A 25,873-nucleotide genomic window follows, 5' to 3' on the forward strand; every position below is an offset into this window, starting at 1 on the left:
TTTATTATGTGCATAAATGTGGTTATGGAGGTTTACATGTGACACATGAGGACATGTCATGACATCTAGCTCAGTGTGCCTTTGTAGCACTTTACATTTCTGTGAGTCCTTGTTGTAGAATAGGTTAGTAAATTTAAGTTTGTTATATCAGTTTTAGGTGTCACATTATGAGTATATCTGTCAGAGTGTTTCTGAATGTTAAGTGAGCAAGAGTCAACAAATAATTAATGTATGTTTATGATATAAATTATGATATATGAATATACATTATAGAATAAGCTCACATATTAGCTATTTTGTAGTGAATGTACATGTGCAATTGGGTACCAATTTATGCTATATCAAAGCTAGGCAATGTGGGTGTCAGTTTTGAACATACTCTGGGCATTTGAGTATATGTGTGAGTATTTGAGTGGGTGTTATTGCATTTGTATCATGTGATTCAAAGCACACAAACCAGTGTGTCAGTGAATATGTGTCACTTGGTATATGTTTGTACATGTGTATGTTAGCATGAATGTACATTAATGTGGATATTTGTGTTTACATGTGACACATGTGGATATGTTACTGCATCTGACTCTATATGCCTTTGTATAGCCTTGCACATGTTTGAGTCTTTGATTAAGAATAGGTCAGTGTATTAAAGTTTGTAACATCAGTTTTGAGTGTCAAAGTATGAGTGTATCAGTCAGAGTGTGTCTATATGTAAATGAGTAAGTGTCAAGAGGTATTCAACATGTTTTTGATGCAAACCATAATTTATGATTGTAAATTAAAGAGTAAATTCACATTTTAGTGTTGGGTAATATCTGTGCATTTTAAAATGTGTATCAATATATGTGTGTCAATGCTTGAAAATGTGTGTGTGTCAGTATTGTCCATACTCTATCATTTGTGTATGTGTGTATCTCAGTGGTTGTGTCATTGCATTGGTATCAGAGTGTGATTCAAGGCATCTAAACCAGTGTGTTAGTGAATACGTGTCACTTTGTGTAAGCTTGTATGAATGTTAGTATGATTGCATATGACCATGTATGTCTTTCCATAGATGTGTATACGTGTGCATTCCAAAACCTGAGTGTGTGTGCCCACTGTGGATTGATCAAGGCTGTGTGTTAGTGTCTGAGTGTATGTTTATAAATTATGTGCATGAACGTGGATATGGGAGTTTATATGTGATGCATATGGACTTGTCAACAAATATAACTTTTTTGTGTGTGCCTTTGTATTGCTTTGCACTTTGTGATTCCTTGTTTTTCAATATCTCAGTTTATTTAAATATATTACATCTGTAATTTGTGTAAAAATATGTGTGTATCTGTCAGATCGTTTCTGAGTATAAATGAGCAAATGTCAACCAGTAATGAATGTTAATGATATAAATCAAAATTTATGAATTAGTGTTTAGAATAAGTTCATGTAGTATGGAATTTGTAATAAATAACTGTGTTGAACTGGGTATCAAACGTGGTATATCAATGCTTGACAATGTGTGTGTCAGTGTTGCACATTCTCTGCCATTACAGTATATATGTGAGAATCTGCGTGGGTATGTCACTGGACTTGTATCAATGTGTCTGTCAACGATTTGTGTCAATGTGTGTGTCAGTGTTGCACATTCTCTGGCATTTCAGTATATGTGTATCTGCATGGCTGTGTCATTGCACTTGAATCAATGTGTGTGTCAGTGATTTGTATCCATGTGTGCGTAATGTTGTGCATTCTCTGGCATTTCAGTGTTTGTGTGAGCATCTGCAAGGGTATGTCATTGCATTTATTGCATTTGTATGAACATGTGTGTCAGTGATTTGTGTCAATGTGTGTGTCACTGATTTATATCATGTATGTGTCAGTGTTGCACATTCTCTGGTATTTCAGAGTATCTGTGATTATCTGTGTGGGTATGTCATTGCACTCATATCAATGTGTGTGTCAGTAATTTGTGTCAATGTGTGTGTCAGTGATTTGTGTCAATGTGTGTCAGTGTTGTACATTCTCTCCATTTCAGTATATGTGTGAATATCTATGTTATGTCATTGCATTTGTATCAATGTGTTGTCAGTGATTTAGGTCAATGTAGTGTGTCAGTATTGAACATTATTGAGTATCTGTGTGGGTATTTCATTGCATTGAATTCAATGTGTGTGTCAGTGATTTGTGTCAATGTGTGTATAGTGTTGTACACTCTGGCATTTCAGTATATGTGTGAGTATCTGTGTGGGTATGTCATTACACTTGTATAATGTGTGTGTCAGTGATTTGTGTCAATGTGTGTGTCAGTGTTGCACACTCTGGCATTTCAGAATATGTATGAGTATCTGTGTGGGTATTTCATTGCACTTGATGAATGTGTGTGTCAGTGATTTGTATCAATGTGTTTGTCAGTGTTGCACACTCTGGCATTTAAATAATGTGTATCTGTGTGGGTGTGTCATTGAACTCTATCAATGTGTGTGTCATTGCACTTGTATGAAAATGTGTGTCAGTGTTGCACATTCTCTGGCATTCAGTATATGTGTGAGTATCTGTGTGGGTATGTCATTGCACTTGTATGAACGTGTGTGTCAGTGATTTGTGTCAATGTGTGTGTCAGTATTGCACATTCTGGCATTCAGTGTATGTGTGAGTATCTGTGTGGATGCATCATTGCATTTGTATGAACATCTGTGCCAGTGATTTGTGTCAATGTGTCAGTGCTGCACATTCTGACATTTCAGTATATACCTGTGTGGGTATGTCATTGCACTTGTATCAACATGTGTGTCAGTGATTTGTATCCATGTGTGTGTCAGTGATTTGTATGAATGTGTGTGCCAATGTTGCACATTATCTGGTATTTCAGTATTTATGTATCTGTTTGGGTATGTCTTTGCACTTTTATCAACATATGTGTCAGTGTTGAACACTCTCTGGAATTCAGTATATGTGTGAATAGCTGCATGGGTATACTTGTATACTTGTATCACTTGTATAACTTGTGTGTCAATGATTTATATCCATCTGTGTGTTGGTGATATGTATCAATGTGTGTCATTGCACTTGTATCAATGTGTGTGTCGGTGATTTGTGTCAATGTGTGTCTTAGTGTTGCACATTCTCTGGCATTTCAGTATATGTGTGAATATCTGTGTGGGTATGTCATTGCACTTGTATATGTGTGTGTCAATGATTTGTGTCAATATGTGTGTCAGTGTTGTACATTCTCTGGCATTTCAGTATTTGTGTGAGTTTCTGCATGGGTATTTCATTGTTTTGTGTCAATGTGTGTGTATTTGTATCATGTGTGTGTCAGCATTGCACATTCTCTGGCATTCAGTATATGTGTAAATATCTGCATGGGTATGTCATTGCACTTGTATCAATGTGTGTGTCAGTGATTTATGTCAATGTGTATGTCAGTCATTTGTTTCAATGTGTGTGTCGGTGTTGTACATTCTCTGGCAATTCAGTATTTGTGTTAGTATCCGTGTGGGTGTTTCATTGCATTTGTCTCAATGTGTGTGTCAGTGATTTGTATCATGTGTGTGTCAGTGTTGCACACTCTCTGGCATTTCAGTGTATGTGTGAGTTTATGTGTGGGTATGTCATTGCACTTGTATCAAAGTGTATGTCAGTGACTTGTATCAATGTGTGTGTCAGTGTATGTGTGAGTATCTGTGTTGTTATGTCATTGCATTTAAATAAATATGTGTGTCAGTGATTTGTGTCAATGTGTGCGTCAATGCTGCACACTCTGGCATTTCAGTATAGACCTGAAATTGTGTGTGGTTACATCATTGCATTTGTATCAATGTGTGTGTGTCAGTGATTTGTGTCAATGTGTGTGTCAGTGTTGCATACTCTGGCATTTCAGTATAGATGTGATGAGTGTCAGTGTCACACATTCTCTAGCATTTCAAAATATGTTTATCTGTGTGGGTATGTCATTGCACTTGTATCAATGTGTGTGTGTCAGTGATTTGTGTCAATGTGTGTGTCAGTGTTGCACATTCTCTGGCCATTCAGTATATGTGTGAGTATCTGTGTGAGTATGTCATTTCACTTGAATCAACATGTGCATTTTTGATTTGTATCAATGTGTGTCTCAATGTCACACATTCTCTAGCATTTCAGAATATGTGTATCTGCATGGGTATGTCATTGCATTTGTATCAATGTGTGTGTCAGTGATTTGTGTCAATGTGTGTGTCAGTGTTGCACCTTCTCTGGCATTCAGTATATGTGTCAGTAGATGTGTGGGTATGTCATTGCACTTGTACCAATGTGTGTGTCAATGATTTGTATCCATATTTGACATGTGTGAGTATTTGCATTAATATGTACTTGTATCAATTTGTGATTTAAGGATACTAATTGGAATGTCAGTGAATACTGAGTTTGTTTTAGTCTGGTGTAAATGTGCATTCCTGTATGTTAGCATGATTTTATATGACCATGCATGTCCTTTTATAGCGTGAATATTTATCAGTATGTGTGCCATAACCTCAGTTTATATGATCACAACGGTTTGATCAGGGTTCTCTATTGGTGTCTGAGTGTACGTTTATGCATTATTATCATGAATGTGGATATGGGTGTTTAAATATTATGTATGTGGACCTGTCCAAACTCACCTGACGTTTTTTGTGTAACTTTGCACATGTGTGAGTCCTTGATTCATAATACACTAGTGAAATGTCGGTTGTTACATCAATTTTTGTGTCAAAGTATGAGTGTATCTGTCTGTGTGTCTCTGAATGTAAATGAGCAAGTGTCAAGTGAGGAAGTGTTACACATACTCAGGCATTTTCATGAGAATGTGAGTTTCTGAGTGGATATGTCATTGCATTTGTATCAAACTATTCAACAAATGTTTATGATGTAAATCATAAAAAGTTATGGATTTATGTTAAATAATTCCCATATTAGTGATTGTGTAATGACTGTGTCAAATTCAGTATCAATTCATTGTATATCAATACTTGACAATGTGTGTGTCAGTATTGCATGTGCTCTGGCATTTGAGTATGTGTGTGAGTATCTGAATAGGTGTGTCAGTTCACTTGTATCATTGCATGACTGAAGGATACAATCAAGAATGTCAATGAATACATGCCACTTGCTGTAAGTTTGTATATGTGTATGTTAAGATGAGTGTGAATGACCATGTATGTCTTTGCATAGGTATGTATGTTATAAGTCTGTGTGCCAAAACCTGAGTCTGTGTGGTCACTGTGATTTTATCAAGGCTGTGTGTTAGTGTGTGAGTGTATACTTATAAATTATGTGCATGGATGTGGATATGGGTGTTTACATGTGACACATGTGGACATGTCACCACATCTGACCCTGTGTGCCTTTGTATAACTTTGGACTTGTGTTAGTCCTTGTTGTAGAATAGGTCAGTGAATTTAAGTTTGAAACATCAGTTTTTGTTTCAAAATAAAAGTGTATCTGTCAGAATATCTCTGTATGTAAATGAGCAAGTGTTAAAATCCCATCAAGGTGGCATGTATCAATGCCATCTCACTAGTCCAAATGATCAATTTCTGTTCACAATTGATCATAATGATAGGACTAAGAGTCAAAGGGATCACATAAACAACACTAGTGTCTGCAAATACTAACTAATAAAATAAAAAATGGAGTGAACGATCCAACATGGGAAGCGAGATACACAGCAGACTCATAGAATGGCAGATGTCCTAAACAGCACTCTGGCCTCAGAATCATCCCTTAAGGCATGTGGATCCGGCTGAAAAGCCCATGAGAGTATTTCAGGCATGGAAAGCCAAGAAACTCTGGGAAAAAAAACCTAAATGAAAGATCTCCGCAAGTGAGATCCCAGTGGAAAGAACAGGTCATCAAAGAAGGAGGTACCTTTCTCTGAAGGGAGGAGAGAACTTCCACTTTGACTATGACCTTGCCCAAATATGATCAGAGTTGGTGAACTCAAAAGGCCTCCATAGTCTTGGCAACTCATGACAAGAGCCTAGGGAGATTACTGCCACCATAAACAAGAGTGTCAGTTTCTTAAGTCAACAAGAGGAGTCACTGTGCACTTACTCCTCATGTAGGATCTCTGTCCTTAATGTGCTGTACATTGTGATTTAATGCTATAACTAGTACTCGAACAGTACTTTACACTTTGTGTTTCTGTGTGGGTGCAAACTGTTGAAAGCTTTATTTAATATATGTGAAATTGATCTTCTGTATATAAAGAGAATTGAAAATAAATCTTGATGTGAATGGAAGGGGAGAGGGAGTGGGAGATGGGAGGGTTGCGGGTGGGAGGGAAGTTATGGGGGGGGGAAGCCATTGTAATCCATAAGCTGTACTTTGGAAATTTATATTCATTAAATAAAAGTTAAAAAAAGTAATCAACATGTTTATGATATAAATTGTAATTAATGAATTTATGTTAAAGGATATATTCACATATTAGTGATTCTGGTTAAAGAGCAAGTTCACATATTAGTGATTATGTATTGATTATGCATTTTTAACTGGGTCTCAATTCATGATATATCAATGCTTGGCATGTGTGTGTGTGTCAGTGTTTCACATACTCTGGCATTTGTGTATATGTGTGAGAATCTGCATGGGTATATCCCTGGACTTGTATGAATATGTGATTGAAGGATATAGACCAGTGTGTCACTTGCTGTAAGATTATATGTGTGTGTATATATATATACACACACACATATATACATATATATGTATATGATTGTGTATGACCATGTATGTCTTTGCATAGGTATATATATTTGTAAGTCTGTGTGCCAAAACCTGAGTCTGTGTGGTCACTGTGGTTTGATCAAGGCTGTGTGTTAGTGTGTGAGTGTATACTTAAAATTATGTGCATGAATATGGATATGTGTGTTTACATGTGACACATGTGACTCTGAATGCCTTTATATAGTTTTTCATATGTTTGAGTTCTTTTTTAAAAATGGGTCAGGGGCTGGTGCTGTGGCATAGGCATAGTAGGTTAAGCCTCTGCCTGCAGCACCGGCATCCCATATGGGCGCTGGTTTGTGTGCTGGCTGCTCCTCCTCTTATCCAGCTCTCTGCTAATGCCCTAGGAAAGTGGTGGAAGATGTCTCAAGCACTTGGGCCCCTGCACCCATGTGGGTGACCAAGAAGAAGCTCCTGGCTCCTGGCTTCAGATCGGCCCAGTTCTGGCCATTGTGGCCATTAGGAGAGTGAATAAGTGGATGGAAGACCTATCTCTCTGTCTCTCCCTCTCACTGTCGTAACTCTGCCTCTCAAATAAAAAAAATAAATTTTAAAAAAGAGAATAAGTCAGTGTAATTAAGTTTGTTATATCAATTTTGTGTGTCAAAATATGAGTGTATCTGTTAGAGTGCCTCTGTATGTAAATGAGCAAGTGTCAATAAGTAATCAACAAATGTTTATAACATAAATCATAATTTATGAATTTATGTTACAGAATAGATTCACATATTAGTGATTTGTAATGACTACATGTTAAAATCAAAGCTAAACAATGTGTGTGTCAGTGTTGCATTTAAGTATGTGTGTGAGTATCTCAGTGGGTGTGTCATTGCATTTGTATCAAAGTATGATTCAATGCATACAAACGAGTGTGTCAGTGAATATATGTCACTTGTATTAGTTTGTATGTGTGTATGTTAGTATGATTGCATATGACCATGTATGTCTTTACATAGATATGTAATTATAAGTGTGTATGCCAAAGCCTGAGTCTGTTGTGGTCACTGTGGTTTGATCAAGGCCATGTGTGTTAGTGTCTGAGTGTATGTCTATGCATTATGGGCATTAATGTAGCTATGGGTGTTTACATGCGACCAGGTGGATATGTCACCACAGCTGACCCTGTATGCTTTGTATAGCTTTGTACATGTGTGAGTTGTTGATTAAGAATAGGCCAGTGTATTTATGTTTGTTACATCAATTTTGTGTGTCAAAGTATGAGTGTATCTGTCATAGTTTCTCTGGTATCAGCATGTTTGTAATAAAATTAATTTATGAATTTATGTTAAAAATAGGTTCACATATTAGTCATTGTGAGTTGTGTGCAGGTTTAACTTGGTATCAATTTATGCTATATCAATTCATGTTATATCAATTCTTTTTTTTTTAAATTTTTTTGACAGAGTTATAGACAGTGAGCAAGAGAGAGACAGAGAGAAAGGTCTTCCTTCCATTGGTTCACTCCCCAAATGGCCGCTATGGCCGGTGCTGCATCAATCTGAAGCCAGGAGCCAGGTACTTCTTCCTGGTCTCCTGCGCAGGTGCGGGCGCCCAAGGACCTGGTCCATCCTCCGCTGCCCTCCCTGGCCACAGCAGAGAGCTGGACTGGAAGAGGAGCAACTGGGACTAGAACCTGGTGCCCATATGGGATGCCAGCAGAGGATTAACCAAGTGAGCCACGGCGCTGGCCCCAATGTTATATCAATTCTTGACAATGTGTGTGTCAGTGTGGCACATGCTCTTGCATTTGCATATGTGTGTATCTGTGTGGGTGGGTCATTGTACTTGCATCAGTGTGTGATTGAAGGATACAAACAAGTGTATCAGGAAATACATGTTACATGCTGTTAGCTTGTATTTGTGCATATTAGCATGAGGGTGTATATCTTTGCATAGGTATATATTTTGTAAGTGTGTATATGCCAAAACATGAATCTGTAGGGTCACTGTATTTTCATCAGGGTTCTGTGTGCTAGTGTATGTTTATGCATTATGTGCATGAATGCAGATAAGGGTGTTTACGTGTGAGGCATGTGGACCTGTCACCACATCAGATTCTTTGGGCTTTTTAATTTCTTTGCACTTGGGTGATTCCTTGAATCAGAATAAATCAGTGTATTTCATTTGTAATATCCTTTTTGTGTGTCAAAATATAAGTGTATCTATGACATTGTCTCTGAGTATAAATGAGCAAATGTCAACTGGTAATCAATATATGTTAAAGATATAAATCAAAATTTATGAATTGATCTGAAAGAATAAGTTCATGTGTTAAGGATTGTGTAATAAATAACTGCATGTTGAACTGGGTATCAATATATGGTATATCAATGCTTGACAATGTGTATGTCAGTGTTGCACATTCTCTGGCATTTAAGTATATGGGCGAGCATCTGTATGGGAACATCATTCCATTCGTATCAGTGTGTATGTCAATGATTCATATCAATTTGTGTGTGTCACTGTTGCACATTCGCTGGCATTTCAGTATATGTGTGAGTATATGTGTGGTATGTCATTGCATTTGTATCAAAGTGTGTCAGTGTAGCACAATCTCTGGCATTTCAGTATATGTATGGGTATCTGTGTGGTTACATCACTGCATTGGTATCAACGTGTGTATAGGTGATTTGTGTCAATGTGTGTCAGTGTTGCACACTCTGGCATTTCAGTACAGATGTGATGAGTGTCAGCAATTTGTATCATTGTGTGTGTCAGTGTCACACATTCTCAAGCATTTCACTGTATGTGTAGTATGTTATTGATTTGTATAAATGTGTTTGTCATTGATTTGTGTCAATGTGTGTCAGTGATACACACTCTTTCATTTTAGTATAGACGTGAATATCTGTGTGGTTACATCATTGCATTTGCATCAATGTGTGTGTCAGTGATTTGTGTTTATGTGTGTGTCAGTACTGCACACTCTGGCATTTCAGTATAGATGTGATGTGATTCACTGATTTGTCTCAGTTTCTGTCAGTGTTGCAAACTCTTTCATTTCGGTAAAGACCTGAATATCTGTGTTGTTATGTCATTGAATTTAAATCAAAATGTGTGTCAGTGATTTGTATCAATGTGTGTAATCAGTGTTGCACACTCTGGCATTTCAGTACACATGTGATGTGTGTCTGTGATTTGTGTCTATGTCTGTGTCAGTGTTGTGTATTCTCTGGATTTCAGTACATGTGTGAGTATCTGCATGGGTGCATCATTGCACTTGTATCATTGTGTGTGTGTCTGTGATTTGTGTCAATGTGTGTATTAGTGATTAGTGTCAATGTGTGTGTCTGTGTTGCAATTCTCTGGCTTTTGGTATATTGTGAGTATCTGCATGGGTGTGTGTCAATGTTACACACACTGACATTTCAGTATATGTGTGACTATAAGTGTGGGTATGTCATTGCACTCATATCAATCTGTGTGTCAGTATTTGTATCGATGTGTGTGTCAATGATTTGTGTCAATGTGTGTGTCAGTGCTGCACACTCTGACATTTCAGTACAGATGTGATGTGTGTCAGTGATTTTTCTCAGTTTCTGTCAGTGTTGCATACTCTTTCATTTCAGTATATGTGTGAGCATATATGTGGGTATGCACTCATATCAAAGTGTATGTCAGTGATTTGTATCAATGTGTGTGTCAGTGTATGTGTGAGTACCTGTGTTGTTATGTCATTGCACTTAAAGTGTGTGTCGGTGATTTGAGTCAATGTGTGTCAGTGCTGCACACTCTGGCATTTCAGTTTAGATGTGATCTGTGTCTGTGATTTGTGTCAGTGTGTGTCAGTGTTGCACACTCTGGCATTTCAGTACAGATGTGATGTGTGACAGTGCTCTTTGTTAATGTGTGTCAGTGTCACACATTCTCCAGCATTTCAGAATATGTTTATCTGTGTGGGTATGTCATCACACTTGTATCAATGTGCGTGTCAGTGATTTGTGCCAATGTCTGTGTCAGTGTTGTGTATTCTCTGGCTTTCAGTACATGTGTGAGTATCTGCATAGGTGCGTCATTGTACTTGTATCAGTGTGTGTCTGTGATTTGTGTCAATGTGTGTATTAGTGATTAGTGTCAATGATTGTGTCTATGTTGCAATTCTCTGGCTTTCAGTATATTGTGAGTATCTGCATGGGTGTGTCATTGCACTTGCATGAACATGTGTGTCAGCGATTTGTGTCAATGTTTGTGTTCAGTGTGGCACACTCTGACATTTCTTTATATGTGTGAGTATATGTGTAGGTATGTCATTGCACTCATATCAATGTGTGTGTCATTGGTTTGTGTCAATATGTGTGTCAGTGATTTGTGTCTATGTGTATGTCAGAGTTGCACACTCTGGCCTTTCAGTATAGACATGAATATCTATGTGGTTGAAATGTTGCAAGTTGTATCAATGTGTGTTTGTCAGAGATTTGCCTCAATGTGTGTCAGTGTTGCACACTCTGGTGATTCAGTACAGATGTGATGTGTGTCAGTGATTTTTCTCAGTTTGTGTCGGTGTTGCAGGCACTTTCATTTCAGCATAGAGCTGAATATCTGTGTGGTGACATCATTGCATTTGTATCAATGTGTGTGTCAGTGATTTGTCGTAATGAGTGTCAATGCCACAACTCTGGCATTTCAGTATAAATGTGATGTTTGTGAGTTGTTTGTGTTAATGTGTTTGTCAGTGTTGCACACTCTGGCATTTCAATTCAGAATGATGTGTGTCAGTGATTTGTGTCAATGAGTGTCAGTGCTGCACACTGTGGATTTTCAGTATAGACCTGAATATCTGTGTGGTATCATAATTGCATTTGTATCTGTGTGTCAGTTATTTGTGTCAATGTGTGTCAATGCAGTACACTCTGGAATTTCATTATAGATGTGAGGTGTGTCAGTGCTTTCTGTCAATGTGTGTCAGTGTCACACATTCTCTAGCAATCAGAATGTGTGTATCTGTGTTGTTATGTCATTACATTTAAAGAAAAGTGTGTGTCAGTGATTTCTGTCAATGTGTGGATTCAGTGTTGCACACTGTGGCATTGCAGTCTAGTCGTGAATAACTGTATGGTTACATCGTTGCAATTTGTATCAATGTGTGTGTCAGTATTTATATTGATGTGTATGTCAGTGATTTGTGACAATGTGTGTGTCAGTGTACGTGTGAGTATCTGTGTTGTTATGTCATTGCATTTAAATCAAAGTGTGTGTCAGTGATTTGTGTCAATGTGTGTGTCAGTGCTGCACACTCTGGCACTTCAGTATAGATGTGATATGTGTCAGTGATTAGTACCCATGTGTGTCAGTGTACGTGTGAGTTTCTGTGTTGTTATGTCATTGCATTTAAATCAAAGTGTGTGTCAGTGATTTGTGTCAATATGTGTGTCAGTGCTGCACACTCTGGCATTTCAGTTTAGATATTATGTGTGTCAGTGATTTGTACCCATGTGTGTCAGTGTACGTGTGAGTATCTGTGTTGTTATGTCATTGCATTTAAATCAAAGTGTGTGTCAGTGATTTGTGTCAAGGTGTGTGTCAGTGCTGCACACTCTGGCATTTCAGTACTGATGTGATGTGTGTCAGTGATTTATACCCATGTGTGTCAGTGTACGTGTATCTGTGTTGTCATGTCATTGCATTTAAATCAAGGTGTGTGTCAGCGATTTGTCTCACTTTATATCAGTTTTGCACACTCTGGCATTTCAGTATATGTGTGAGCATATGTTGGGTATGTCATTGCACTCATATCAATGTGTATGTCAGTGATTTGTGACAATGTGTGTGTCAGTGTATGTGTATCTGTGTTGTTATGTCATTGCATTTAAATCAAAGTGTGTGTCAGTGATTTGTGTCAATGTGTGTGTCAGTGCTGCACACTGTGGCACTTCAGTATAGATGTGATGTGTGTCAGTGATTTGTACCCATGTGTGTCAGTGTACGTGTGAGTTTCTGTGTTGTTATATCATTGCATTTAAATCAAAGTGTGTGTCAGTGATTTGTGTCAATATGTGTGTGTCAGTTCTGCACACTCTGGCATTTCAGTACTGATGTGATATGTGTCAGTGATTAGTACCCATGTGTGTCAGTGTATGTGTATCTGTGTTGTTATGTCATTGCATTTAAATCAACGTCTGTGTCGGTGATTTGCATCAAAGTATGTGTCAGTGCTGCACACTCTGGCATTTCAGTACTGATGTGATGTGTGTCAATGATTTGTGCCCATGTGTGTCAGTGTACGTGTGAGTTTCTGTGTTGTTATGTCATTGCATTAAATCAAAGTGTGTGTCAGTGATTTGTGTCAATGTGTGTGTCAGTGCTGCACACTCTGGCATTTCAGTTTAGATGTTATGTGTGTCAGTGATTTGTACCCATGTGTGTCAGTGTATGTGTATCTGTGTTGTTGTGTCATTGCATTTTAATCAAAGTGTGTGTCAGCGATTTCTCTCAGTTTATTTCAGTTTTGCACACTGGCATTTCAGTATATGTGTGAGCATATGTTGGGTATGTCATTGCACTCATATCAATATGTATGTCAGTGATTTGTGACAATGTGTGTGTCAGTGTATGTGTGAGTATCTGTGTTGTTATGTCATTGCATTTAAATCAAAGTGTGTTTCGGTGATTTGTGTCAATGTGTGTATCAGTGCTCCATACTCTGGCACTTCAGTATAGATGAGATGTGTGACAGTGATTTGTTCCCATGTGTGTCAGTGTACGTGTGAGTTTCTGTGTTGTTATATCATTGCATTTAAATCAAAGTGTGTGTCAGTGATTTGTGTCAATATGTGTGTGTCAATTCTGCACACTCTGGCATTTCAGTACTAATGTGATGTGTATCAGCGATTTGTCTCATTTTATATCAGTTTTGCACATTCTGGCATTTCAGTATATGTGTGAGCATATGTGTGGGTATGTCATTGCACTCATATCAATGTGTATGTCAGTGATTTGTGACAATGTGTGTGTCAGTGTACGTGTGATTATCTGTATATTTCATTGCATTTAAATCAAAGTGTGTGTCAGTGATTTGTGTCAGTATGTGTGTGTCAGTGCTGCACACTCTGGCATTTCAGTACTGATGTGATGTGTGTCAGTGATTTGTACCCAAGTGTGTCAGTGTATGTGTGAGTATCTGTGTCGTTATGTCATTGCATTTAAATCAAAGTGTGTGTCAGTGATTTGTGTCAATATGTGTGTGTCAGTGCTGCGCACTCTGGCATTTCAGTACTGATGTGATGAGTGTCAGTGATTTGTACCCATGTGTGTCAGTGTACATGTGAGTATCTGTATTGTTATGTCATTGCATTTAAATCAAACTGTATGTCAGTGATTTGTGTCAATGTGTGTGTCAGTGCTGCACACTCTGGCATTTCAGTACTGATGTGATATGTGTCAGTGATTTGTACCCATGTGTGTCAGTGTACGTGTGAGTATCTGTGTTGTTATGTCATTGCATTTAAATCAAAGTGTGTGTCAGTGATTTGTGTCAAGGTGTGTGTCAGTGCTGCACACTCTGGCATTTCAGTACTGATGTGATGTGTGTCAGTGATTTGTACCCATGTGTGTCAGTGTACGTGTATCTGTGTTGTCATGTCATTGCATTTAAATCAAGGTGTGTGTCAACGATTTGTCTCAGTTTATATCAGTTTTGCACACTATGGCATTTCAGTATATGTGTGAGCATATGTTGGGTATGTCATTGCACTCATATCAATGTGTATGTCAGTGATTTGTGACAATGTGTGTGTCAGTGTATGTGTATCTGTGTTGTTATGTCATTGCATTTAAATCAAAGTGTGTGTCAGTGATTTGTGTCAGTATGTGTGTGTCAGTGCTGCACACTGTGGCACTTCAGTATAGATGTGATGTGTGTCAGTGATTTGTACCCATGTGTGTCAGTGTACGTGTGAGTTTCTGTGTTGTTATGTCATTGCATTTAAATCAAAGTGTGTGTCAGTGATTTGTGTCAATATGTGTGTGTCAGTTCTGCACACTCTGGCATTTCAGTACTGATGTGATCTGTGTCAGCGATTTGTCTCTGTTTATATCAGTTTTGCACATTCTGGCATTTCAGCATATGTGTGGGTATGTCATTGCACTCATATCAATGTGTATGTCAGTGATTTGTGTCAATGTGTGTGTCAGTGCTGCACACTCTGGCATTTCAGTTCTGATGTGATGTGTGTCAGTGACTTGTACCCATGTGTGTCAGTGTACGTGTATCTGTGTTGTCATGTCATTGCATTTAAATCAAAGTGTGTGTCAGCGATTTGTCTCAGTTTATATCAGTTTTGCACACTGGCATTTCAGTATATGTGTGAGCATATGTTGGGTATGTCATTGCACTCATATCAATGTGTATGTCAGTGATTTGTGTCAATGTGTGTGTCAGTGTATGTGTGAGTATCTGTGTCGTTATGTCATTGCATTTAAATCAAAGTGTCAGTGATTTGTGTCAGTATGTGTGTGTCAGTGCTGCACACTCTGGCATTTCAGTATAGATGTGATGTGTGTCAGTGATTTGTGTCAATATCTGTGTCAGTGTTGTGTATTCTCTGGCATTTCACTACAGATTGATGATTGTCAGTGCTTTCTGTTAATGTGTGTCAGTGTCACACATCCTCTAGCATTTCAAAATATCTTTATCTCTGTGGGTATGTCATCACACTTGTATCAATGTGTGTGTCAGTGATTTGTGTCAATGTCTGTGTCAGTGTTTGTATTCTCTGGCTTTCAGTATATGTGTGTGTCATTGCACTTGTATCAGTGTGTGTCTGTGATTTGTGTCAATGTGTGTCTGTTTTTGTGTCATTGTGTGTGTGTTGCAATTTTCTGGCTTTCATTATATTGTATCTGCATGTTTGTGTCGTTGCTCTTGTATGAACATGTGTGTCAGTGATTTGTGTCAATGTTTGTGTTCAGTGTGGCACACTCTGACATTTCTTTATATGTGTGGGTATGTCATTGCACTCGTATCAATGTGTGTGTCATTGTTTTGTGTCAATGTGTGTGTCAGTGCTACACACACTGACCTTTCAGTATATGTGTGAGCATATGTTTGGGTATGTCATTGTACTCATGTCAATGTTTGTGTCAGTATTTGTATCAATGTGTATGTCAGTGATTTGTGTCAATATTTGTGTCACTGTTGCACACTCTGGCATTTCAGTACAGATGTTATGTGTGTCAGTGATTTGTGTCAATGTGTGTCAGCGTTTCACACTCTTTCATTTCTGTATAGAAATGAATATCTGTGTGGTGTCATAATTGCATTTGTATCAATGTGTGTTTCAGTGATTCGTGTCAATGTTGTCAATGCAGTACACTCTGGAATTTCAGTATAGATGTTATGTGTGTCAGTGCTTTATGTCAATGTGTGTCGGTATCACACACTTCTAGCATTTGGAATTTGTGTATCTGAGTTGCTATGTCATTTCATTTAAAGCAAAGTGTGTGTCATGATTTGTGTCAGTGCTACACACTCTGGCATTTCAGTATAGAAGTGATGTGTGTCAGAGACTTGTGTCAATCTGTGTCAGTGTTGCACACTCTGGCATTTCAGTACAGAGGTGATGTGTGTCAGTGATTTGTCTCCGTTTGTGTAAGTGTTGCATACTCTGGCATTTCAGTATATGTGTGAGTTTATGTGTGGGTATGTCATTGCACTCATATCATAGTGTATGTCAGTGATTTGTATCAATGTGTGTGTCAGTGTATGTGTGAATATCTGTTGTTATGACATTGCATTTAAATCAAAGTGTGTTTCGGTGATTTGTGTCAATGTGTGTGTCAGTGCTGCACACTCTGGAATTTCAGTATAGTTGTGATGTGTGTCAGTGATTTGTATTAATGTGTGTCAGAGTCACACATTCTCCATCATTTCAGAATATGTTTATCTGTGTGGTATGTCGCACTTGTATCAATGTGTGTGTCAGTGATTTGTGCCAATGTCTGTGTCAGTGTTGTGTATTCTCTGGCTTTCAGTACATGTGTGAGTATCTTATGGGTGTGTCATTGCACTTGTATCAGTGTGTGTTTGTTATTTGTGTCAATGTGTGTATTAGTGATTAGTGACAATGATTGTGTCTATGTTGCAATTCTCTGGCTTTCAGTATATTGTGAGTATCTGCATGGGTGTGTCATTGCACTTGCATGAACATGTGTGTCAGCGATTTGTGTCAATGTTTGTGTTCAGTGTGGCACACTCTGACATTTCTTTATATGTGTGAGTATATGAGTGGGTATGTCATTGCACTCATATCAATGTGTGTGTCATTGGTTTGTGTCAATATGTGTGTCAGTGATTTGTGTCTATGTGTATGTCAGAGTTGCACACTCTGGCCTTTCAGTATAGACATGAATATCTATGTGGTTGAAATGTTGCAAGTTGTATCAATGTGTGTTTGTCAGAGATTTGCCTCAATGTGTGTCAGTGTTGCACACTCTGGTGATTCAGTACAGATGTGATGTGTGTCAGTGATTTTTCTCAGTTTGTGTCGGTGTTGCAGGCACTTTCATTTCAGTATAGAGCTGAATATCTGTGTGGTGACATCATTGTATTTGTATCAATGTGTGTGTCAGTGATTTGTCGTAATGTGTGTCAATGCCACAACTCTGGCATTTCAGTATAAATGTGATGTTTGTGAGTTGTTTGTGTTAATGTGTTTGTCAGTGTTGCACACTCTGGCATTTCAGTATAGATGTGATGTGTGTCAGTGATTTGTGTCAGTGTCACACATTCTCTAGCATTCAGCATTTGTGTATCTGTGTGGGTATGTCACTGCATTTGTATCAATGTGTGTGTCATTGATTTGTGTCAATGTGTGTGTCAGTGTTGCATATTCTTTGGCATTCAGAATATGTGTATTTGTGTGGATGTGTCATTGGATTTGTATCATGTGTGTGTCAGTGATTTGTATCAATTTGTGCATCAGTGCTGCACGCTCTCCAGCATTTCAGTATATGTGTGAGTATCTGTGTGTGTATGTCATTGCATTTTTATCAGTGTGTATGTGTCAGTGATTTTCATCATGTGTGTTTCAGTGTTGCACACTCTGCATTACAGTATATGTGTGAGTTTATGTTTGTGTATGTTATTGCACTCCTATCAAAGTGTATGACATTGATTTGTATCAATGTATATGTCAGTGTATGTGTGAGCATCTTTGTTGTTATGTCATTGTATTTAAATCAAAGTGTGTGTCAGTGGTTTGTGTCAATGTCTGTGTCAGTGTTGTATATTCTCTGGCATTTCAGTACAGATGTGATGATTGTCAGTGCTTTCTGTCAATGTGTGTCAGTTTCACACATTCTCCAGCATTTCAGAATGTTTGTCTGTGTGGGTATGTCATTGCACTTTTATTAACGTGTGTTTCAGTGATTTGTGTCAATGTCTGTGTCAGTGTTGTGTATGCTCTGGCTTTCAGTACATGTGTGAGTATCTGCATGGGTGTGTCATTGCAATTTTATAAGTGTGTGTGTGATTTTGTCATTGTGTGTGTCACTGTTGCACATTCTGGCATTTCAGTATGGACGTGAATATTTGTGTGCTTAAAAGGTTGCAATTTGTATCAATGTGTATGTGTCATCGATTTGTCTCAATGTGTGTTTCAGTGCTGCACACTCTGATGATTCAGAACAGATGTGATGTGTGTCAGTGATTTTTCTCATTTTGTGTCAGTGTTGCACACTCTTTCATTTCAGTATAGACCTGAATATCTGTGTGGTTAGATCATTGCATTTGTATCAATGTGTGTGTCAGTGCTGTACACTCTGGCATTTCAGTATACACTTGATTATCTATGTGGTTACATCATTGCAATTTATATCAATGTGTGTGTCAAGTATTTGTGTCAATGTGTGTGTCAGTGCTGCACACTCTGGCGTTTCATTATAGACCTGAATATCTGTGTGGTTACATCATTGCATTTGTATCAATGTGTGTATGTCAGTGATTTGTGTCAATGTGTGTCAGTGTTGCACACTCTGGCATTTCAGTGCAGATGTGATGTGTGTCAGTGATTTGTGTCAGTGTGTGTCAGTGTCACACATTCTCTAGCATTCGGCATTTGTGTATCTGTGTGGGTATGTCATTGCATTTGTATCAATGTGTGTGCCATTGATTTGTGTCAATGTGTGTGTGTCAGTGTTGCATATTCTTTAGCATTCAGAATATGTGTATCTGTGTGGATGTGTCATTGGATTTGTATCATGTGTGTGTCAGTGATTTGTATCAATGTGTGTGTCAGTGCTGCACACTCTCCTGCATTTCAGTATATGTGTGAGTATCTATCTGTATGTGTATGTGGTGGAAATAAAGGCCATGCCAAGATGGCTGCTGGCAACGGAGTCTGCCTGGCAACAGGCTGTCATTGGGTGGTTTCAGAAACCACATGACAGCGACATCTGCCTGGCAACAGGCTGTGATTTGATGGCTTCAGACTCTGCCTGGCAACAGGGTGTGATTGGTTAGGGCATAGACCACCCCTTGACCGGATTGGCTGCCTTGGGTATATAAGCTGTTGTAGCAACTGAAATAAACAAGTCTGCAGGCTGCTTAACTTGGGCCTGCTTTCACCCAACTCCCGGGGTCTGTGTGGTGACTCTGTGCCTTTTGCCCCCACCAGGCTCCTCTTCCAGAAACAAATCCACTGCAACATCTGGCGGGCCACCGTGAATGAGAGAGAGACAGCGTGTCGGAGTTGACAAGGTTCCCCCCTGGATTTCGGCAAGTAGGCCCCTCAGTGTTTTGTGTGCTGTTCGGTTCCATGAGGGTGGGCACAGAACCCCCTCCTAAGCCCCTTTCCTTGTCCTTGTCCTTGGTCTAAGTGACCCTAGGTTAGGCACACAGCACCCAAAAGTGTACACCGCTTCTTGGCTCCTCCTTTTACTTTTGGTTCGCCCGGCGAATTCATATAAGGGACTGATCATCCCAGAATTTGGAACCAAGTCATTTTCCCTCCCTTGAGAGAGGTGACGCTCCGGAGACACCGTGTGGGCATATGGCCTTGACCTAACGAATCAAGGAAGTCCCCCACTAAGCACAGGACATACGTACAATCTGACACACCACTGTCTGTTTGTCTAAGGTAGGGAACCCCTGCAGAATGCCATCAGCTGCTGAGGTGCTAGGAATCTGTTTTATTATGGCAGCAGTGCTGTACGTGTCTTCCTTTGCCTAGAGTTGGTGTGGCGTGCTGCTCTTAAGCACTCAAACATGGGAAGGATACCCCCCTCTCAGATTCCTGTGCAGATTACCACACATAGTGAATCTGTGAATGATAAGAGCCTGACACTCCAGGTCCCTGTTTCACAGACAACAGTTGATGACTTAGGGAGAGAGAGCTCTGACAGTGAAAATGACATGACAGCAGAAAAGGTAGCAATGCCTGGTCAGCCACATCCCCAAATACTCATGGGATAAACTTAGATGACCTCGAGGCAATAACCCATGAGAGGTCATCCCATCCACACCCAGTGAGGATCCCCACATTTGTGGCAGTTCCCAGGCATCCCAGGCTCTCACGGCAGCTGCTAGACCCCATCCCACCCACATGTTTGCCGTTAATGTAGGAGTGGATGCAGAATTCAGGCCCTGGATTCCAATGCCTGTAAAAAGGCTTCTGCTAACCAAGGGTCAAGGATATGCTTGTGTCTTTCCAGAGAATGCGGGGCAGCCCATTTGGGTACCAGCCAGAAACATCAAGCCTGCAACTGACAGCCAACCAGAACCAGCTGAACAAGACTGAGAGTCCGCCTTGTTAGCAGATGCACCTGCCCTATCATCCTACCCTGAGAAACTTCCCATAGCCACATCCATTACTGTTTTATACCCCACTAGCTCTGGTCAGCCACTCGAACAGCCCACAGCCTGTGTGCAGTCATGCCATTCCTGATTAACATTGTTCCTCATTCCTACCCCCATCTGAGCAGGCACTCCTGTGGTCTCCCGTTTTGAGCGCTGGTTAGTCAACGACGGGTAAGATTCCCTGGGGGACAACCTAAGACAGGCACAGCCGCATACGGAGACCACGTGGAAATGGGGTCAACAATGGTATGGCCAAGAATCATGCCTCCCGTTGCTCAAAAAATAAACGAAAAGGAGGAAATGTGGTGGAATGAGAAGGCCATGCCAAGATGGCTGCTGGCAACAGAGTCTGCTTGGCAACAGGCTGTGATTGGATGGCTTAGGAAACCACATGACAGCGGAGTCTGCCTGGTAACAAGCTGTGATTTGATGGCTTCAGAAACTGCCTGGCAACAGGGTGTGATAGGTTAGGGCATAGAATGCCCCTTGACCAGATCGGCTGCCTTGGCTATATAAGCTGCTGTAGCAACTGGAATAAACGAGTCTGCAGGCTGCTTGCCTCAGGCCTGCTTTCACCCGACTCCCAGGATCTGTGTGGTGACTCTGCGCCTATTGCCCCCACCATGCTCCTCCTCTCAGAAATGAATCCACTGCAACATGTGTATGTCACTGCATTTGTATCAATGTGTGTGTGTCAGTGATTTGTATCATGTGTGTGTCATTGTTGCACACTCTGGCATTTCAGTATATGTGTGAGTTTATGTGTGGGTATGTCATTGCACTCGTATCAAAGTGTCAGTGATTTGTATCAATGTGTGTGTCAGTGTATGTGTGAGTATCTGCGTTGTTATGTCATTGTATTTAAATCAAAGTGTGTATCAGTAATTTGCGTCGGTGTGTGCATCAATGCTGCACACTCTGGCATTTCAGTATAGACCTGAATATCTGTTAGATCATTGCATTTGTATCAATGTGTGTGTGTCAGTGATTTGTGTCAATGTGTGTGTCAGTGCTGCACATGCTGGAATTTCAGTATAGACGTGATGTGTGTCAGTGCTTTCTGTCAATGTGTGTGCCAGTGTTGCATACTCTGGCATTTCAGTATAGATGTGATGTGTGTCAGTGATTTGTGTCAATGTGTGTCAGTGCTGCACATGCTGAAATTTCAGTATAGATGTGATGTGTGTCAGTGATTTGTGTCAATGTGTGTCAGTGCTAAACACTCTGGAATTTCAGTATAGATGTGTGTACGTCAGTGATTTTTGTCAATGTGTGGCAGTGCTGCACACTCTAGAATTTCAGTACAGATGTGATGTGTGACAGTGCTCTCTGTCAATGTGTGTCAGTGTCACACATTCTCTAGCATTTCAGAATATGGTTATCTGTGTGGGTATGTCATTGCACTTGTATCAATGTGTGTGTCAGTGATTTGTGTCAATGTCTGTGAGTGTTGTGTATTCTCTGGCTTTCAGTACATGTGTGAGTATCTGCATGGGTGCACCATCGCACTTGTATCAATGTGTGTGTCAGTGATTTTTGTCAATGTTTGTGTCAGTGTTGTTTATTCTCTGGCTTTCAGTACATGTGTGAGTATCTGCATGGGTGCGTCATTGCACTTGTATCAATGTGTGTGTCTGTGATTTGTGTCAATGATTGTGTCTGTGTTGGAATTCTCTGGCTTTCAGTATATTATGAGTATCTGCATGGATGTGTCATTGCACTTGTTTGAACATGTGTGCCGGTGATTTGTGTCAATGTTTGTGTTCAGTGTGGCACACTCTGACATTTCTTTATATGTATGAGTATATGTGTGGGTATGTCATTGCACTCATATCAATGTGTGTGTCAGTATTTGTATCCATGTGTGTGTCAGTGATTTGTATCCATTTGTGTGTCAATGATTTATGTCAATGTGTGTTTCAGTGTTGCACAATCTCTGGCATTCTGTATATGTGTGAGTATCTGCATGGGTGTGTCTGAAGTGTGTATCTGCATTGGTGTGTTACTGCACTTGTATCCATGTGTCTGTCAGTGATTTGTATCAGTGTGTGTTTCTGTGTTGCACATTCTCTGGCTTTCAGTATATTTGTGAGTATCTGCATGGCTGTGTCATTGCACTTGTGTCCATGTGTTTTGCAGTGATTTGTGTCAATGTTGATCATTCTCTGACTTTCAGTATATTTCTGAGTATCTGCATGGGTCTGTCATTGTACTTGTATAACATGTGTGTCGTTGCACATGTGTCCATGTGTATGTCAGTGGTTTGTGACTATGTGTGTCAGTGTTGCACATTCTCTGGATTTCGGTATATGTGTGAATACCTGCATGGGTGTGTCATTGCACTTGTATCCATGTTTGTGTCAGTTATTTGTGTCAATGTGTGTGTCTGTATTACAATTCTCTGGCTTTCAGTATATTGTATCTGCATGGGTGTGTATTTGCACTTGTATCAATGTGTGTGTCTGCAATTTGTGTCATGTGTGTGTCAGTGTTGCACATTTTCTGGCATTCAGTATATTGTGAGAATCTGCATGTGTGTTCCATTGCACTCATATCAATGTGTGTGTCAGTGATTTGTGTCAATGTGTATGTCAGTGATTTGTGCCAATGTGTGTGTCAGTTTTGCATATTTTCTGGCATTCAGTATATGTGTGATTTTCTGCATGGGTGTGTAATTGCACATGTATCAATGTGTGTGTTAATGATTTGTATCAATGTGTGTGTCAGTGATTTGTGTCAATGTGTATGTCAGTGATTTGTGTCAATGTGTGTGTCAGTGTTGTACATTCTCGGCCATTCAGTATGTGTGTGACTACCTGCATGGGTGTGTTATTGTACTATTATCAGTGTGTGCATCAGTGATTTGTATCCATGTGCATGTCAGTGATTTGTATCTATGTGTGTGTTAGTTTGGTACATTCTCTGACTTTCAGTAAATGTGTGAGTATCTGCATGGGTGTGTCATTGCAGTGAGTATCTTCACTGGTGTGTCATTGAACTTGTATCAGTGGTGTTCATTGCACTTGTATCCATGTGTGTGTCAGTGATTTGTATCAATGTGTGTGTAAGTGTTGCATATTCTCTGGCTTTCAGTATATTTGTGAGTATCTGCATGGATGTGTCATTGCACTTGTATAACATGTGTGTGTCATTTCACTTGTGTCCTTGTGTTTGCCAGTGATTTGTGTCAATGTGTGGCAGTGTTGCACATTCTCTGGTTTTCAGCATATTTCTGAGTATCTGCATGGGTGTGTCATTGTACTTGTATAACATGTGTGTCATTGCACATATATCCATGTGTGTGTCAGTGATTTGTGACAATATGTGTCAGTGTTGCACATTCTCTGGATTTTGGTATATGTGTGAATACCTGCATGGGTGTGTCATTGCACTTGTATCCATGTTTGTGTCAGTGATATGTGTCAATGTGTGTGTCTGTGTTGATATTCTCAATTTCAGTATACTGTGAGTATCTGCATGGGTATGTCATTGCACTTGTATGAATGTGTGTATCAGTGAATTGTGTCAATGTGTGTCAGTGTTGCACATTCTGGCATTTCAGTACAGATGTGATGTGTGTCAGTGCTGTCAATGTGTGTCAGTGTCACACATTCTCTAGCATTTCAGAATATTGTTTTCTTTGTGGGTATGTCATTGCACTTGTATCAATGTGTGTGTCAGTGATTTGTGTCCATGTCTGTGTCAGTGTTGTATATTCTCTGGCTTTCAGTACATGTGTGAGTATCTGCATGGGTGTGTCATTGCACTTGTATCAGTGTGCGTCTGTGATTTGTGTCAATGTGTGTATTAGTGATTAGTGTCAATGATTGTGTCTGTGTTGCAATTCTCTGGCTTTCAGCATATTGTGAGTATCTGCATGGGTGTTTCAAGGCACTCATATCAATGTGTGTGTCAATAATTTGTGTTAATATGTTTGTCAGTTTTTTGTTCCAATATCTGTGTCAGTTTTGCACATTCTCTAGCTTTCTGGTTATGTGTGAGTATCTGCATGGGTGTGTCACTGCACTTGTATCCATGTGTGTGTCAATATTTGTGTCAATGTGTGTGTCTATGTTGCAATTCAGTATATTGTGAATATCTGCACGTGTGTGTATTTGCACTTGTACCAATGTGTGTGTCAGTGATTTGTGTCAACATGTGTGTCAGTGTTGCACATTCTCTGGCTTTCAGTATATGTGTGAGTACCTGCATGGGTGTATCATTGCACTTGAATCAATGTCTGTGTCAGTGATTTTTATCCATGTGTGTATCAGTGATTTGTATCATGTGTGTGTCAGTGTTGCTCATTCTCTGGCATTCAGTATATGTGTGAGAGTACCTGCATGGGTGTGTCATTGCTCTTGTGAAACATGTGTTTCTGAGATTTGTGTCAATGTGTGTGTCAGTTTATGCAATCTTTGGCTTTCAGTATATGTGTGAGTATCTGTGTGGGTATGTCATTGCACTTGTATCCATGTATGTGTCAGTGATTCGCATTAATGCGTTTGTCAGTTATTTGTTTCAATGTCTGTGTCATTGTTCCACATTCTCTGGCATTCAGTATATGTATGAGTATCTGTGTGGGTATGTCATTGCATTTGTATCAATGTGTGTGTCAGTGATTTGTGTCAATGTGTGTGTCAGTGTTGCACCTTCTCTGGCATTCAGTATATGTGTCAGTAGATGTGTGGGTATGTCATTGCACTTGTACCAATGTGTGTGTCAATGATTTGTATCCATATTTGACATGTGTGAGTATTTGCATTAATATGTACTTGTATCAATTTGTGATTTAAGGATACTAATTGGAATGTCAGTGAATACTGAGTTTGTTTTAGTCTGGTGTAAATGTGCATTCCTGTATGTTAGCATGATTTTATATGACCATGCATGTCCTTTTATAGCGTGAATATTTATCAGTATGTGTGCCATAACCTCAGTTTATATGATCACAACGGTTTGATCAGGGTTCTCTATTGGTGTCTGAGTGTACGTTTATGCATTATTATCATGAATGTGGATATGGGTGTTTAAATATTATGTATGTGGACCTGTCCAAACTCACCTGACGTTTTTTGTGTAACTTTGCACATGTGTGAGTCCTTGATTCATAATACACTAGTGAAATGTCGGTTGTTACATCAATTTTTGTGTCAAAGTATGAGTGTATCTGTCTGTGTGTCTCTGAATGTAAATGAGCAAGTGTCAAGTGAGGAAGTGTTACACATACTCAGGCATTTTCATGAGAATGTGAGTTTCTGAGTGGATATGTCATTGCATTTGTATCAAACTATTCAACAAATGTTTATGATGTAAATCATAAAAAGTTATGGATTTATGTTAAATAATTCCCATATT

At 39.3% G+C, this 25,873-nt stretch overlaps 1 protein-coding gene and 1 long non-coding RNA gene across 2 annotated transcripts in view; one reads left to right on the forward strand and one right to left on the reverse strand.

Annotated features, from left to right (window-relative positions):
• The window catches only part of LOC149119601 (uncharacterized), a 34,587-nt gene that overhangs the window by 5,050 nt on the left and 3,664 nt on the right, over positions 1-25,873 (forward strand). Inside the window, exon 2 of the long non-coding RNA XR_016228207.1 lies at positions 19,335-19,439. This is a non-coding gene — a long non-coding RNA (uncharacterized LOC149119601). The remainder of the gene's footprint in view (positions 1-19,334; positions 19,440-25,873) is intronic.
• Positions 1-25,873, reverse strand: part of AKAP4 (A-kinase anchoring protein 4) — a 37,850-nt gene that overhangs the window by 4,345 nt on the left and 7,632 nt on the right. The window lies entirely within an intron of this gene.

This window comes from Oryctolagus cuniculus, chromosome X (assembly GCF_051225735.1).
Source record: "Oryctolagus cuniculus isolate XC-2025 breed Fujian yellow rabbit chromosome X, ASM5122573v1, whole genome shotgun sequence".
Classification (NCBI taxonomy): domain Eukaryota; kingdom Metazoa; phylum Chordata; class Mammalia; order Lagomorpha; family Leporidae; genus Oryctolagus; species Oryctolagus cuniculus.